The following is a 17,816-nucleotide window of genomic DNA, read 5'->3' as shown; positions in this document are numbered from 1 at the left end:
TGGTGGTAAAATATAGTAGTTAGAGTGAGACAACGGATATGGTTCAATTTGATACAAGGTTTCAACTGCGTTTCTCTCTACGGGGGACTTAAAAGCTTATTAAGTGAAATAATTACCAAAGAACTAATACTTTCAATATTATTTAACTGGAACTAAAATTAAAAGACTGATACACCAGACAAGCAAGTCAAACTAAGTATGCGAAGAAATAGCGACAAAAAAAAATTATATCTCAGTGGGAACTCACAGGGTACGGAGTGGAGTAAGTATGGGCTTATCCGCTCAATATAACAGGACCAATGATAGCAACCCAACTGTTGGACCTTTCTTCGTTGAACCTTTCAGTATTGGCAATTTTAAATTTATTTTACGCAATACCAGTATAAACTTATTGTTTGTAGCCAACTTACAGTTGGCTTATTGTGCCTTCTGTGGGTTGAATATTGATATAAACAAAATGATGTAGTGGTAAGCAGTTTTATATTTTTGTTAGATAGCGACATAAATTACTTTTCGTTGGTAAACTTTAACTGCTATATCAGCAAATCGGTTGTGATACTGCGATGCAATAGGGCCGGGAATCCATTGCATTATGGTGTTCCACAAAAATTAAAATTCAGAAAACTAATTAATGTGTCGTTACATGGAACGTACAAGGGCTAAAGACAATCACGCGTAAGCTGTCAATTACAAAGGTATAGGCAAAGGTATAACATTGAAATCTCTGGACTAGCTGAAACGCATTGGTTAGGAGAGGGCCATTTTAAAACACATAATGGCAATTATGTTTACTTCTTTGGCAGTGAAACCCAGAACTATACAGGTGTTGCCATTCTGGCTTCACCAAGATTACAAAAGTCTGTCATCGAATTTAAAGCTGTGAGCGATAGGATAGTTCTCCTTAAACTGGAAGGCAAACCACATAAACTCAATAAAAATAGCTGGTGACCACACAGGTGATTCATTTAGAGGTACTTTTTTTGGTTGAGATTTAATGGAACATCGTGCATGAATCGTGTCACGTGTCTTTGCGTTTTTGTTCAGTATTGTTTGAGATTTCATGGAAAGACTTAGCCTGGCACAATGTCTAGAAATTATTTAGCTCTATTACGAAAATGGAGGTTCTGCGAGGAACGTGTTTCGAGCGCATAGAGCAACTTATGGTCCACATAATCGGCCTACCGAACGCACAATTTGCTATACAATCAGTAAGTTTGAAACCCATTTTTCATTATTGGATAACACGCGAACAAATAGACCACATTCAGCACGTACTAAGAAAATAGAGCGGCGACAGCGAAGAGAGCACGCAAAAATAATGGAGAATCGATTCTTCGCTGTTCTCAACAGCTTGGCTTGCGTATGCAGCAACTTGTTGGCATATTTTACGTAAGGATCTTGGTTTAAAAACATACAAAATTCAATCAGTGCAAGATCTGAAGCCGACCGACCTTCCGAGTCATCACCGTTTTAATCGATGGGCTCTTAACAGAAGATTCACTCTTCACAAAAAGAAATTGTTTTCCGATGAGGCCCATTTTTGGCATAATGAGTACGTGAATAAACAAAATACACGTATTTGGGGTGATAAGTAACCCGAAGAGGTTCAAGAGTTGCCATTACATCGAGAAAAAATAACTCTTTGATGTGGTTTATGAGCCGGTGAAATCGTCTGTCCATATTTCTTTAAAATAGAGGCCGACCTGAATATTACTGTGAATGGAGATCATTATCGTACCATGATAACGGACGATTTGGTACCTGAAATTGAAGCTAGTAGTCTCGACGATATTTGGTTCCAACAAGTGCCCGTGAAAGCATGGTTTTACGGCGAATGATTCGGTGAACAATTTAAGTATTTCACGCTTCATACCAGTGCTTCGGGCTACGTAAAGTCCAAAGTCTACATGAATAAACCGGTTATGATTGAGGCATTGGTATTGGAGATTACTCGAGTCATTAGTCAAATACCAATCGAAATGCTCGAGCATCTTAACCGCAGTCACGGCCAATATTTAAAAGAAATTATCTTTAAGAAGTAATTGTAAAGAATGGTTCTTTTGTATAATAATAAAGATTTTCAAATAAAATTCATTTTTCTCATTGTTATTTCTTTTTGAAAAAAGTACCTCTAAAGGTTCCTAGCCTGTTCTATTCGTGTTTTTATTTCTATGTCTGGATCCCACGTATAGTTCAGTAATACTCCTAAGTATTTGAATTTGTGAACTTTTTCTAATTGAGTGTTATTTAGGCACAATTTTCATCGGTTTTGCTAATCACCATTACTTTAGTTTTTTGAAGATTTACTGTCCGCCCCATTGCTTTATTTGCATTTTTAACTCTGTCTAGTATATTTTGTGAGTCTTCCATTTTTTCTGCTATTAGAACGGTATCGTCTGCATACCTGATATTATTAATATATTTACCGTTTATATTTATACCAATTTCGGCGCCGTCTAGTGCTTGTTTGAATATGCATTCAGAGTACAAATTAAATAGCAATGTAGACATGACACAGCCTTGTCGACACCTCTTTGTATACGGACGCTTTTAGAAGTGTGGTCGGAATATTTTAAGGTTGCTTCTTGGTTCCAATAAAGGTTTTGATTTATGCGGAGATCTTTTGTGCCTAGCTTCACTTTCTGTAATTCATACAACAATTTTTCATGCTGGACACTATCAAAAGCCTTCTGTTAGTCGATGAAAGAGAGATATACTTTTCTTGTGATCGAGGCATTTTTGAATGAGTGTTTGAGTCACAACTGGATATTTTTGGTATAGCCATCAATTCTCATAAGTAATAGCAACATCAAATAAAACAAATACATATCCTTAAAATCATTATAACAACAAAGAATTACAATTTCGGCCAAAAATGGGCTGCATTCATCGCATTTGGTGTAGCTGCTGTAAAGTCTTCCATCGTGTACTCAGTATATTTAAGGACCTTCAGGTGATCCACGCGGTTTTGTGGCTATGAGGTAGACTTTCTGTTGGGGGGAGACATAATTCTTCAATGGGTCATTTTCATTTGTAGCAGTGAGTCTCTCTTGCTTGGCAGCCTCATCCCTCCGTATGTCTCCGACGGAATGTCTGTTGTCCTTATCCATAGTTGTTGGTCAGAAGCATCCAAATATGATCTTGCATATTTTGTTCGGGGACATACCAACTTGCTTTACATAGGCGGATTTATACCATACAAGACCTGGCATGTTCACCATCAGAGTAGCACAGAACCAGGACGGTCCTTGAAGTCTGCTCCCAGGAAATTCCAATTAACTTCCTTATAATGTCGCCTCCACGGCTCAATACGAGTATGTTTGAAAACTTATTATAGAACTGAAATGTGATAATCTGAAAACAATCTTTAAGTGGCAAGCTACTCCCTTGGAGTTTTTCGTTGTCAATCGTCATCATCAATCAGCTTATAAATTTGTCCACTGCTGGACGTAAGCCTCCTTTGAATGCTGCCATAGTTCTCTATATTGTGCACTTTATATTTAGTTTGTAGGTATATGTCACAAATTGTTGGTTCATCTTGTTGAGGGGCAACCCGTGTTTCTGTAGGTTTTCACTTAGTAAGTTCAGCAGTTATCTTTCATTCTTGAGACGTGTCTTGTCCAAGATAACTTTACGCTACTTATACTTTCCACGGCTTTTTTTGTTCTGGTTCGTCTTCGGTTCTTTGTATTTGTAATCCGATCTCTTAGGGAATAGGCCCAACAATAGAAGAGACAAGATACATTTATTAAAAACTGATCGTTTGTGACATATATAAGATCTGATTTCAGTTTATTTTTCAGTATCGCAGGTTACCCAAGGCGGACCTTTCCTTGGATAATAAGTCTTTCCATGTTTTCTGTGTCTGCTCTCATAACATGTCCAAAGAATTTTAATTATTGTTGGAGATGGACTTTGCTGAATAGTCGTTTGCTGACTTTTAGCTCATTTAGAATTTAATTGTTTGTCCTGTGGTTGGTCCACGGAATTCGTGAACATTCTTCTCCAACATAACATTTCAGTGGCGTTTATGTTTCTTCTTTCCGCTTGTTGTAGAGTCCAAAATTCACATCCGTATGTCAGTATTGGGAATATTAAGCGGTTGATCAACCTTAATTACTATTTAAATGGGAATAAGCCACAATTAAAGGTTAAAATACGTTTATTGACGTTTCAATTTCCACTTCGGAAAGTGAAATATTAACTTAACGGAAACAATAGATGTGAAAAAGGGACTACGCCAGGGAGACGCTCTATCATGCATCTTGTTCAACATCGTACTCGAGAAAATACTGAGGGACACAACAGTCAATACACGAGGAACAATCATTAATAAAAGCGTGCAAATACTAGCATTTGCAGATGATGTTGACATAATCGTAAGATCAAGAAGAGAAATGATAGAGGCATACAACCAAATAGAACGAGCTGCACAAAATAGTGGTCTTAAAATCAATCAGACCAAAACAAAATATATGCAGGTAAGTAAAAACGCAGAAATAAGGCAGCCACAAAATATAACAATAGGAGAATACAATATAGAGGGGGTAAAAAACTTTATATACTTGGGATCCCTAGTCACGTCTGATAATAACGTTACGGAGGAAGTGAAGAGGCGAATATTTATTGCAAATAAATGTTAATGGCTTAATTAGACACCTAAGATCAGATAACGTCGCAAGAAAGACAAAATGCCAAATATATAAAACCCTAATAAGACCGGTACTCACATATGGCTCAGAAACCTGGACACTCACTAAAAGAGAGGAAACGTTGTTAGCCACCTTCGAAAGAAAAATCTTGCGACACATATATAAGGGCACAAAAGAAAACGGAATATGGCGAAGACGATACAACTCTGAACTATACAAAATATACCAGGATCCGGATATTATAACATTCATTAAAATAGGACGGCTGCGTTGGATAGGACATGTAGAAAGAATGGAAGAAGGCGAAATACCAAACAAAATATTCAAACAGATGCCAGTAGGAAAAAGAACAAGAGGAAGACTGAAACTGAGATACTTAGAACAAATAGAAAATGATATAACAACCTTAAAAATAAAAAACTGGAGAAAAAAAGCACGAAACAGATCAGAATGGAGAAGAATCCTGGAACAGGCCAAGACCCAAAAAGGGTTGTCGAGCCAGTGATGATGATGAAAGTGAAATATTATCTGCCATAAGTGTTGCCATTTCATCCTGTCGAACGCTTTTCGATAATCTATAAAACAAATGTATAGTGGGATATTGAATTCCCTAGATTGTTCTATTATTTGTCTTATGTTCAGAAGATGTTTTTGAGTACCCTCTACCTTTGCTAAATCCAGTTTGCTCTCGGAGTATTTCTCGGAAAGTTTTCAGTCTCTCATTGATTATGTGTAGCAATATTTTGCTGGCATGTGAGATGGTTCTATAGTTGTTGCATCTATGGAAGCTGCCTTTTTTATGTATTATCGTTATTGTGTATTTGGTCTAGTCGTCAGGCCATTACTTCTAATGCTATATTTTGTTACAGACCAAGTGAGCAATTTTATTCCGGTTTCTTCTGTAGCGATTCAGACTATGTCATAGGCAAATATCAGATTTCTGAGCAATGCCCGGGCTATTTAAGTTTATCTGTTTGCATATAATGTTCGGTAATAACTAGGAGAGGTAGTGTCTCCTTGTCGTACACCTGTTTCAATTCGAATTTTTTTAGTATCTTTTAGGGCCACACACTTACTGTTGTATTTTCTTAAATATGTTTGATTATTGTAGTACATACTTAGATGGTCTATTCTAGTCTCCTAAAAAATGGATCCGCTACAATTTGTTTCCTGGGCAATACTCCAGTCTTCAGAGACGAAAATGCCACTCAACCTCTAAAAATTACACAAACAAACTGAATTTTGCCGAGAATATTAATTTTGGGACCCCAAAAAAGATGCAAAAAGTTTACCACTTTTACCCCCGGGTTTCCCCCTAAAACCCCCCTTGTAGGGGGGTAAAAAAGCAAAAAATCGATTTACCAAGAATCTGTACGCCGTAGAAAAAAATGTTTCAAATAAAAAATGTAGCCGAGGTCATTTTAAACAAAAATGTTTATTAGCCCTTTTTGTGTAGAATGGACCATTCTCTTACAAACAACGTCTGAAGCTACCGTCGATTTTGAATGTCAGTTACACGCACAAAATCAATGTTCAATAAAATTTTTTTCAGCTCGACTTTTTTTCAGCTTTCAAGCTTTTTATAGCTTGAAATTTTAGTTTTGAGTTTTGACCACAAATATGAGTTATTTAAATTATGCTTAAAAAACGCTGAATTTAAACTTTCACATAACAGACGATCTAAAACGTTTAAAACTTTTTTTTTCAATTACACTAGTACGTTTTTCAAAAGAACCAAACTTCTGTTATAAACTACACCCAAAACCGTCTTCTTGGAGGCATTTTTCGTGACGTGCGATCGTTTGTAATGTAAACTATTAAATTTTGCGTTTTTTATTTATATTTTAAATGCCTCATATTTGTTGCCACAAATCAAAATTAAAAGTTCATGTCATAGGTTTTAAAGATTCATCTCTAAAAATGAAAATATTATTACGACTGGTCAATGAAAGTGGTCACTTTTATTGATCTTACGAGAATCGCAAAAAATGGCAAAAATCGCGCTACCTTTATTTATTTAACACCTTAATAAAAACTGAGATTATTTGCGGCAAAATACAAAAACTTCATACGAAAACTGCACTCTTTACCTTTGAAACGCATCTTGAGTTTTGTCTATAGGTCTATTGGATCAAAAGATATTGAATTTTTACCGTCGAGCTGATAAAAATTTTATTGAACATTGATTTTGTGCGCGTAACTGACAATCAAAATCGACAGTCGCTTCAAGCGTTGTTTCTGAGAGAACGGTTAATTCTACACAAAACGTGCTAATAAACATTTTCATTTAAAACTGTCCCAGCTACATTTTTTATTTAAAACATTTTTTTCTACGGTGTACAGATTCTTGACAAATTTTAGGGGGAAACTAGGGGGTAAATGTGGTAAACTTTTTTGCATCTTTTTTGGGGTCCCAAAATTAATATTCTTGGCAAAATTCTGCTTGTTCATATGATTTTTAGGGCTCAACTCTCTGACCACTACAATGATAGTACCCAATTTCTTGGTTATCACTTAAGGCAATCTCTTGCTTCTACCCCTTAAAGTAAATATTCGTAGTATTGGTTATTCTATTTTAAGGTATTATTTCCTGGAATTCAAATATAAAAAACAAATCATTTTTGTTACAATTGAATTTGAATGAAAACTGAATAAATCTTAGTTTTGTCAAGTTCTAATGCTGGACCAAGAGAATTCGCCATACGTTATTAGCAAAGGTTTTCATGATACCAAAATAAATATTAAATCCGTTATAAACTCTTTTAATGTAAAGAAAGGATGTTGCAATGATTTAAATATACGATTAATCTTATCTAAACCCAACAAAACGATTGTGTACATAGAGATAAATCTTCATCCATTCTCGAAAACTATTAACGATAAATTAAAGAAAGAGATAAACAACCAATTAGTTATTTAACATTTCTACTGCCGTATTTTATTAGATTGCCACTATTATAGTGCACAATATGTTCATACTTAACATTTATCTGAAGCTTTCTGATAGTTTGTTGACGTTTTTCTATATTAAACTGGCACGGTCGAAGGCCTTTAAACGATCGTAAATTAAATTTAAAGAGAGATTAGTAATTTACTGTGTCATTTTTTGAAATCATATTGATTCTTAATGTAATTAATTGTGCTACGACAGCATCAGTTTATTTAAAGTCTCCTGCTATTTAGCCTTTCTGTTAAATATTATATTCCCAAGGCCATCCATATCTCATAAAAGGATACATTCGAATATAATATTAGTTATTATATTCGAATTTATTTTTTCTTGAACAAGACATTGTAAGTAACGAAGATTTGCTTTCAATGTGATATCAAATTCTGATTCTAATCGAATTATTTTGAATTTACATATAGCATATGAAAATATGACAATTCATATGAGAAACAAAGAAGTATACATTTAAATAAATGTAATATTCTTTTAGAACAAAACAGTATACATACTTTAGATAAACTCAATAGAAATAATGACATATTAGCAACAGTTGTCAACCTAGGAGAGTTTACTACTGTCAAAGGGTCTAAACTTTGCTGTTGAGAAAATATCTTAATACACTCCGCGTCATAGAAAACGGGCCACCCCAAATATTTAAAATATTTTCGAAATTATTATTTATTGCTACAAAATTAAGCATTTATTTTTTTGTATATTGAATCAATAATTCGTTTAGTATAAAATGTTATCATTATCGTAAAACATCAATCAAAAATAAAAAATTTAAGAAAAATTGGAAATTTATTGAAAAAATCAACTTACAGTTTTTAAAACAACAATGGTTATTAAAAAAAAAGCTGGTATCTGGATTCTGGATGGCAGTCCTCATTTAATTTGGCATGGAATTTATAACGTTTTGGATATCTCTTTGGGGAAAAGTGGCCCATTCCTCAATGAGTGTCATCTGAAGCTCTCCAGGTGTTGTTGGAGCAGGTATGCGACGCCTAACGCGACTTTTTAGCAGGCTCTATTTTTGGAATACCAACCTCGTCAAGGTACTCCGTTACTATCCTTGATGTGTGTGGTCTTGCATTATCCTGCATTATCAAGAATTCGTTGCCAATAAATCCAGCATAGGCCATCACATGTTGTTGTAAGATTTCCGTTATATACCTTACTGCTGTTAACACACCTCTGTCGATCACGACGAGGTCCGTATGCGCATCAAAAGAAATCCGTGCCCAAAACATTACTGAACCACCACCAAAAGCAACCCGTGGTGCCCGAGTTCAACCAGCGAAACATTCTCTAGCCCGTCTGTACACCTTACTGCGTCCGTCTTTACCATAAATAGACATTCTACACTCATCCGTAAACAATACTTTTTTCCAATCGTCTGCTGTCCAATTGATGTGCTCACGGGCAAAATCGAGTCTTTGTCTTTTGTGAGCTGGGGAAAGTAAGGGACCCCTTTGCTGGACTGCAAGCTGTCAAACCTTGCTCCTTTAATCTTCGCCGAATAGTAGAAAGGCTGATTGCTGGTCCTTGAGCTTGCTGTAAATGGCCTTGAATTATTCTAGCGGTTTGGGTCCGATTCCGTAATGCAGCAAGAATGACGACGCGATCTTCCATAGCGGTTGTTTTCCTTTTTAGACCCGTACCAGGTCGTCGTTGGTGAGATTCTGTCACAATAAATCGTTGCTGGGTCCTTTGTACAGTCGAACGACTATCATTCAATTGTCTTGCAACTTGTCTTTGACTTAATCCACTTCCCAGTAACGTTACAATTTCAACCGATTTTTGAATATTCTACATCGTTATTAACTCAAGGCTACTTCACACTAAGTCGGCTAATGTAATACTGAGATGCGTTTAAAACTCATTAGAATCCTTTACAATATCATACATTTCTCAAAACAATCGCTTCCTCAAAAATTGATCAAGTTGTAAATAACTTTTTCTCAAAATTGTATAGGTTCTACGAATATCCTCAATCCAGTTACAGGGTCGGTTTTCTTTCGCAACAAACCGTTTAACTTAAATAACCCAAGACACATTATAAATAAAATAATATTAATTCAATATACAAAAAAATAGATGCTTAATTTTGTAGCAATAAATAATAATTTCGAAAATATTTTAAATATTTGGGGTGGCCCGTTTTCTATGACGCGGAGTGTATTTACCAACCCACTAAAAAGAAGAATATAGAGTATTATGTAATATTGAATTGGAAAAGTCTTATAAAATTAAACAAAACATAAACAAAGAGGACCTAAAGACTTTAAAAGAACTTTAAAAAATGACGACTTCATAACTATCCTATCACCAGACAAGGGGAATGCAACTGTGATAATGGATAAAATTCAATATGAAGACAAAATTAGAGAGTGATAATACATTGGCAACTAGAACAAAACTAAATATATCAGATATAATGGAGTTGTTTACAGGTTGTACTGATAATACCTAATTTAAACCAAATAATGAATTATATAAACAAAATTTTGGTCTAGCAACGGGCTCTAGTTTATCTCCATTATTAGCGTATATATTTATTGAAGATTTTGAAACAAATATTATTTCTAAACCAAATTTAAAACCCACAGTATGGTAGAGATATGTAGATGATGTATTCTCAATATGGCCTCATGGGTCAGAGTTGTTGGACACATTCCTGAATGATATAAACGATAAAGATGAGACAATAACATTTACTATGGAAAAGGAATATAATAGTACACTACCTTTCCTGGATGTTTTAATCTCTAAGAATGATACTGGATATGAGACTCAGGTGTATAGGAAACCAACACACATTAACAGATATCTAAATTTCAAATGAAATCACGTCAATATTAAAAGGGGAATTATTAAATCCTTATACGATAGAGCCAAAATTACTTAAACCAAAATTCGTTCTTAGATGAGAAACATTTGTTAACATCTGTTTTCTTAAAAAATGATTATCCTTTATCGTTTATAAATAAGGAATTTTCAACAATCGACCGAATCGAACAGAACAACTTGGAACGATATCCTACAGCATACACACGGAATAATACGAAGAAAATAACCATACCATACATAAAAGGATTATCAGAAAAACTTAAAAAGATAAGAAATAAATTCAACATATCAACAACAACATTCAAAACAAACGCATTGAGATCTATTTTATCTAAAACTAAACCGAACAATTACCAAGGATTACTCAATTATAGGATTCGATGGAACGGTTTAAGTATAGTCCTAAAAGAAACAGATGGTAGAAAGAGAAAAATCAAAGAAGCGGCTCTAATTATGCTAAATCAGGCAAATTGTGTCGCAAATTCCTTGGCAGAATGTAGTAGGATCTGGTTACCCATATTAAAAGAGGGAGTTAATAAAAGAAAAATACCACTATTAGTAAGTCAATAAAATATCGATGATACATCATTTATGTATTTAAATAACATACATATAAAATCAGAGTTTGGTGTTTATTGAGAGTAAACTAAATGTAAGACCGCATACTTACCTAGTCGGGATAGTATTATAAAGTTTTTTTCCTGGTTCTTTCCTTATGATTTACTATAGAATCACAAACAGGAGAATTTTACTGTCGTCATGGCATGTGGTTGTCGTTTAAAAGACGAATCACATGCTATGGTTTTCTGATGGATATTCTCAAGTTAAAGTTGATTTTATGTAATCGAAAGAACTATCTTACACTTACAATAAAGTCGTCCCAGGAACGCAACTCTGCAATATTGGCAATATCATTTTAAAGTCGTCTACTACTTTAAAATGTATAATATATGTCTGAATAAAATTGTAAATATGAATGAGTCAGATAAAATAAATTATTAGAAGAATTTTTCACCAAGTAACAAAAAGCAAAATTTGTTTAATGTATATAATGTATTTTGTATTTTGAGAACGATTTCCGAAGTGGAAATTAAAACGTCAAAAATTTATTTTAAACTTAAAACTGTGGCTTATTCCGAATAAATAGTAATTGTTTTAAGATGCCACAAGAAAATAGCTTCAGAACAATATATGTATTAGTTGTTATTCAATGAACAATCTTAAAAGGAACCTTTGGATAACAGAGATAACCTCTAACATTTCAAAGATACGCTGTTTTATTTAAAATTTGCAAACATCAATTAGACACGTTAAATAATATTAATAGGTTTTAGTTAGGTTTATAGTAAGACTAGGGTTAGTAAATTTTGTTATATTTTATTTCATCTGTTATTTAAAAATTTCTTCTATATCATGGCTAGCCCAGGATATTAATGCTTATTTATTTATTTACGACATGTCCGCATTGGTACAAAAATTTAACAAAAATAGAATATCCTAACCATGACAAAAATACTAAAACTAAATATTAAGTAATGAGGAAATAATTATTAACTATTGTTAAACAAATAATTAACCCTACGTTAGGCGCGTGTATATTACTGACTCGGTTAGGCGCGTGGGCTACGATGGTAGCGCAATTTATTTATGAATTTTAATTGGTTAATTTACCTCCACTTATATAAAAAAAATTTTAAATTAATAGTTTTATATTGGAATTAGACGATAATATGGAAATAATATAAAATAAACACTAAAAACTTAAAAAAAAAATTAATTATATATCTTCTAATTCATTTATGCGTATAATTTTGCACCAAGGTACATCATCATCATCATTGGTGCTACAGCCCTATAAAAGAGCCTCGACCTTCCCAAGTCTATTACGCCAGTCAGTTCTATCCATTGCCAACTGTTGCCAGTTTGCTGCGCCTATTTGTCTACCATCCTCATCTACACCATCCCTTCATCTGAGTTTTGGCCTACCTCTACTTCTACTTCCCACAGGTTCTGACATAAGGATTCTTCTAGGAGGGTTGTTCTGCTGTGATCTTGCCAGATGTCCTGCCCATCTTAGTCTTCCTATTTTTATAAAGGATACTACGTCTTTACAACCAAATATATGTTTATATCTGTGATATATCTCGTAGTTGTACCTCCTTCTCCAAACACCATTTTCACAGATGCCACCAAATATTCTTCTCAGGATCCTTCGTTCAAATATAAGCAGGAGATTTTCATCTGCCTTGGAAATGGTCCATGCCTCTGACCCATATGTCAACACTGGTTGTATAAGGGTTTTGTATATGGTTATTTTTGTTTTTTGGCTTAAGTTTCTGCTTCTCACATGTCTACTCAGTCCAAAATAGCATTTGTTTGCTAGGATTATTCTTCGCTTGATTTCTTCCGTCATGACGTTCTCCTTGGTGATCAGAGAGCCTAGGTGGTACACAAATTGCATAAAAACGTTGTTTTCTGTATTAAAAAAAAACATCTATAAGAACATTAAATGCAACATGCATCAGATAGTAATCTTAGGATAAAAACAAAACACAAAGATTCATTTTACGTTAAAATTTTTTAATGGAAAATAGCCTAAATTTGCTGCATGCACTACTACACAGATCTCCCTCAAATGTTCTTTGCAGGCAGCTTTTATACTTTTCACATTGTTTTCGAGATAATCTATCGCGTTTTCGATTACAAAATATACATCGTCTTACTGTATTTTGACTTGTTTGAGGGGGCGGTATTGCCACATCTTTAATTCTTAACAGAACACGGGAGCGCCGACGAAGTTCCGAAGGGACTTGGGGAATCTTAGATCTAAATTCAATTAGGGACCTAATTAAATCCCATGCCAGTTTTTCTATCAAATCCGATCTTGCAACCTTTTTGTTGAAATTGTTATATTTATAAATGTAAGAATTTATTGCTGTTATATTCAAGAGGTCATAAAAAATTACCATTCGATATCAACGAGTGTTTCTCGACACATTATATTTTTCACACAATTCGTCTAATCGGTCAACAGCATATTTTTTCGGAATAAGTATACATTGTGCATGCTTGAAATTAAGATCACAGATTTGTTTTTTTTTTGGCAATATGATACCATACTCCTTGAAAATTTTAAAACCACAATTACCACTTTTTCTTTTGTGCAATGTTATTTATCCTATTTTCTGTAAAAAAAACAAATTTTATGGTAATCGAGAAATCGCCTAACATTACAACGCCTAACGTAGGGTTAAATTAAAATGAATTAAAGTTTCCTCAAAACCTTATTAAACTGAAATGAATAAGGTACTTAGGGCCGGTTTTTCAGTGATGGGTTAACCTATTCAATTTTCGGTCACCGAAATATTTATGGTAATTCAGTTTTTCAGTACTAAGTTAGCGCTTAAACCCGATTAACTTGACCAAAATTTCAACTGATACTCGTTAGATAGGTTAACTCCGAATTTTGTTGTTACGCCTGCGCATAGATACAGTGACTGTATTGTTCAGAGTGTTGCCTGACAGGTTAGGTAATTTTTAATCATGCAAATTATTCTACCTCCTTAAATACATTATAATTGTAACAGGTATCTTTACATTATTATGTTTTAGATTGGTTTCACTATTAAACAAGTTGATTTTTTCATTATGTGTATTTTACATTCATTATGAAAGGACAAACCAACGTTGGCATGCGATCCAAAAACTTCTCTGAAAGTGAAGTTACTTTATTGGTAGGATTGATGAATGATTACAGAAAAATATTATAATTGATTAAGTATATTAATAAATTAAACGCAAAATCTACTGCTGGTATACCACGTTCAGCAAAAGTTCGTTCACGTCCATTTAAAATTTAGCCATTTGCATATGCGCAAGCACAATTACTGCAGCCAACAGAAGAAAAAAAGTGGTTAGCTAACCGAGATTGTGTCAACCTCGTTTAAAGCACTGAAAAACGTTGAGAGGGTTAAAAAATTGGTTAAAATTTAACCTAGGTTAGCTAACCAACATTTTAACCTCTCACTGAAAAACTGGGCCTTAGTCAAACAGTGCCTAAATTTGACAGAGATTAAGATGGCCAAGTAGTTTATAAAGAGAAACTAGATCACATTTTGTTCTCTAGTCTTCTAATGAACTTATATTTATCCTTGACCTTCACCAAAGACATATTTTATAAGTTTAAACTATGAGCACAAATCCGGAGAAACTGATTTTGAATTTTTTCAAGGGTGTAAATATGGTTAAAATAGTACAGTGACCATACTACAAAAACATAAGACAGGATGTTACAGACGAAAGTAAGATATAAAATTCTATATGTGGGTACCGAACGATCTTGATAGTTTCTTGTGGTAAAACCTAGATTGCGGTGTGCTCTATTCGGCAAATGCTTGATGTAAAGACCCGTTTACACGGGTAGAGTAATGATGCAAGTACTTGGTAGAGTCGAGTAACTCTACCCGTAAAAACGCTCAGCGCAGTAGAGTAGCAAGTAGAGTGTATAGTATGTGGTAGAGTAGAGTGGCTAGCAACATGTGGCAAAGTAACTCTACTCTACTACCACCACCACCGCCAAAATATCCACTCGCCTGCGCACTCTACCCATGGAACGCGGTCAATTTTGGTAGAGTAGAGTAGGTAGGAGAGTGCATAGGGACGCTGTCATTCCGTCTGGAGTTGTATTTTGTGTAAATAGTGAAAATGAAGTTCACCGAAGATGAACTTCATTTTACTTTCCCGTTAAAACTTATAGAGATGTATGGCGAATACCAGTGTTTATGGAATTTAGGTAGTGTACACTACAGAAATAAAAGTATGAGGCAAGCTGCGTAGGATGAAATCGTCGAAAGAATGGCAAAAGGGGGCTTTGGAGTAAACGAGCTCAAGCAAAAAATTAAGAATATAAGGTGCACTTATAATTAAGAGTGTTTAAATATACCAAAATCAACAAAATGGGTTTCAGGTTCAGCCGATGTATACGTTCCGAACGTGAAATGGTTCACTCCTATGGAAGCAATCATGAAAGGTGCAAAAAGAAACAAGAAAACTGAAGGCTCACGGGCAAGTTACAGGTTTTTATTACTTGTTAATAAAAAATACAATAAGGAATAAAAAATGTATTCTTATCAAGATAAAAGAGCTGAGGCCCCGTGTGTATTCCTTCTTTTAAGCCACTCTCTCATCCACTCTTTTCTTTGTTACAAAGCGACCTCAGTTACAAATGCATTTGCAACAGTAGCTAAACAATTTTGAATCAATTTTCTTTTTCTTGAATTCATTTTGTACTAAACAAAAACCTACTCCACAGTATACTAGCATAAGTACTATACTTGTAAATCTCCTCGTGTGAACGGTATCAAGCCATTTTTGGTAGAGTAGCGAGTAGAGTCGACTCTACTCGCTACACTACTCTCCTCACAACTCTACTCGTGTAAACAAGTCTTAAGGAATAAATAACAAGGAACTGTCAAATAGCACCCCCAAATCTCTTATTTCAGTCACTCTTGAGAGAAGGCTTGTATTAATGTAATGGTCAAACACATTATTTTATCTATATAGACTTTTTAATATTGACAATTAGAGTAAGCCATTAAAAAAAACAAATAGTAAAAGCAAATATTTTTCCCGATATCAACATTTATGTGAAAAAGTCGTTGTTGTTTAATCATAAAAAAAAAGTTATTTGTTTAGTACATGAAATAAACAGTAAAATTCTCGAATCGTTTTTCAGCGATAGATAAACATACATCGAGTTCAAGAAACAATACAAAAGATTGAAGAAACCAGAAAACAACAGTTAAAACTTCCTCAATGCAAACACATCATTCAAGCTATATTTATTTTGGCACGGTATTCATCGTCGACGACATATTCGTACATCCATTTCCAGCCATATGACATTAAAATATGCACGCAACAGGAAACGGGGGGTAATGAATTAAAACATCTGGACTGCGGTTTACATCATTTCACCCGATGCTTTCTCGATAGCCGACCATTAGAAACAATGTGACGTTGTTGATTTATCCGATATCGATCGGGAATAAGGAGCAAAGAACTCTGCACGTGTGCTTAAGCAATTGTTAAGGATTACTTTATACGACCAAAATATTATCATTTATTTGAATAATTTTTTCTTTAATTTAAAAAAAAATAATTTAAAAGTAGTTTAAAAAATACATGTACACTGAGTTTCTTTTTATATAATTAAGAATTATATCATCAGCAATCTAAGAATTCTAATTCGTTTAAAAGAAGAATTCAAATATGAAGTCTTAACTTAACTATTTCGATGCCGATTGTTTTTGAGACATTTTAGCTAACAATCGATATTTATATATTTTTGCTTGGTACTTTAGCCACTTCTAATGACATTTTAAACTTAAAATTAATTACAGTCTAAATTAAAATTTCATTTTGAAAATATTCATCACATTACAAAAAGCAAACAGTAACAAATACCATTTTGTAAGTGTGAAAGTAAATGGTGAATAGCAGTTTTTAATTTCAGATTACAAACATGACGGATTATTTTACTATGTTGTGGTGCATAGCAACTTATAATTCTAAAGGGTACTTCTAGGTCTTGTGATTTAAATATATGCGATTACTTAGTATCTATTTACATAAAAGAGTTTGATTTATTCAAAGCTAGTGCATAATCGAATGATAAATATAGTCTTCTGCAGGTCATCATGCAGGGTAAAGTCGATGGCAAAAAGGGAATAGGTAGAAAGAGGAAGTCATTGACTTCCTCTTTGTAGGAAGACGGAAGAGGAGGTTGACGAATTATTGTTCGCCTACGCCATATATTTGGCTTTTCAATCCATCAAAGCTATAATAAGCTTTTGCTGAAAGATGTAAACGTTTGCATATACACTCTCATAGACACAGACACATACAAGGTATCCAGAAACTCTCCTGACAAACGAAGACCGGAGATTTCTCAGATAATTTTAAGACAATTTAACCCAATTCACCTAGTCCGAAAATGCTTCCTAAGGGAGCTAGAGCTGTTTAAAGAGGGCGCCTTGTAACTAGTTTTTTTTAAATACCTCCAGAACGCTTCTATTTAAAAAAAAAACGAAAACTGGTACGATTATTTATCCTCCACAGCTGAATAGATACCATCGCTTGCGAATTTCTAGTACCGGTCATAGACGTCCCTTTTGGGTAGGTCAACGGTTATGTTAACGCATAACTTTTTTGTCTTTAACTTTTAAGCATTCGTGATACCATATTATTAGATTTTGAAGTATTCTGGTACCAAAAGGTACTCCTACTTTAAGTCTGTAGGATAGACCGTTTTCTAGAAAAATCGATATGAAAATTTTTTGTTTTTTCCTCATGAAAGTTAAATT

At 34.0% G+C, this 17,816-nt stretch overlaps 1 protein-coding gene across 6 annotated transcripts in view; it reads left to right on the top strand.

Moving 5' to 3' along the window:
• The window catches only part of Lar (tyrosine-protein phosphatase Lar), a 1,676,858-nt gene that overhangs the window by 1,528,167 nt on the left and 130,875 nt on the right, over window positions 1–17,816 (top strand). The gene's annotated exons all lie outside the window — the stretch shown is intronic.

Source organism: Diabrotica undecimpunctata, chromosome 4 (genome assembly GCF_040954645.1).
Source record: "Diabrotica undecimpunctata isolate CICGRU chromosome 4, icDiaUnde3, whole genome shotgun sequence".
Taxonomy (NCBI): domain Eukaryota; kingdom Metazoa; phylum Arthropoda; class Insecta; order Coleoptera; family Chrysomelidae; genus Diabrotica; species Diabrotica undecimpunctata.
This window is presented reverse-complemented; position numbering and strand designations above follow the sequence as displayed.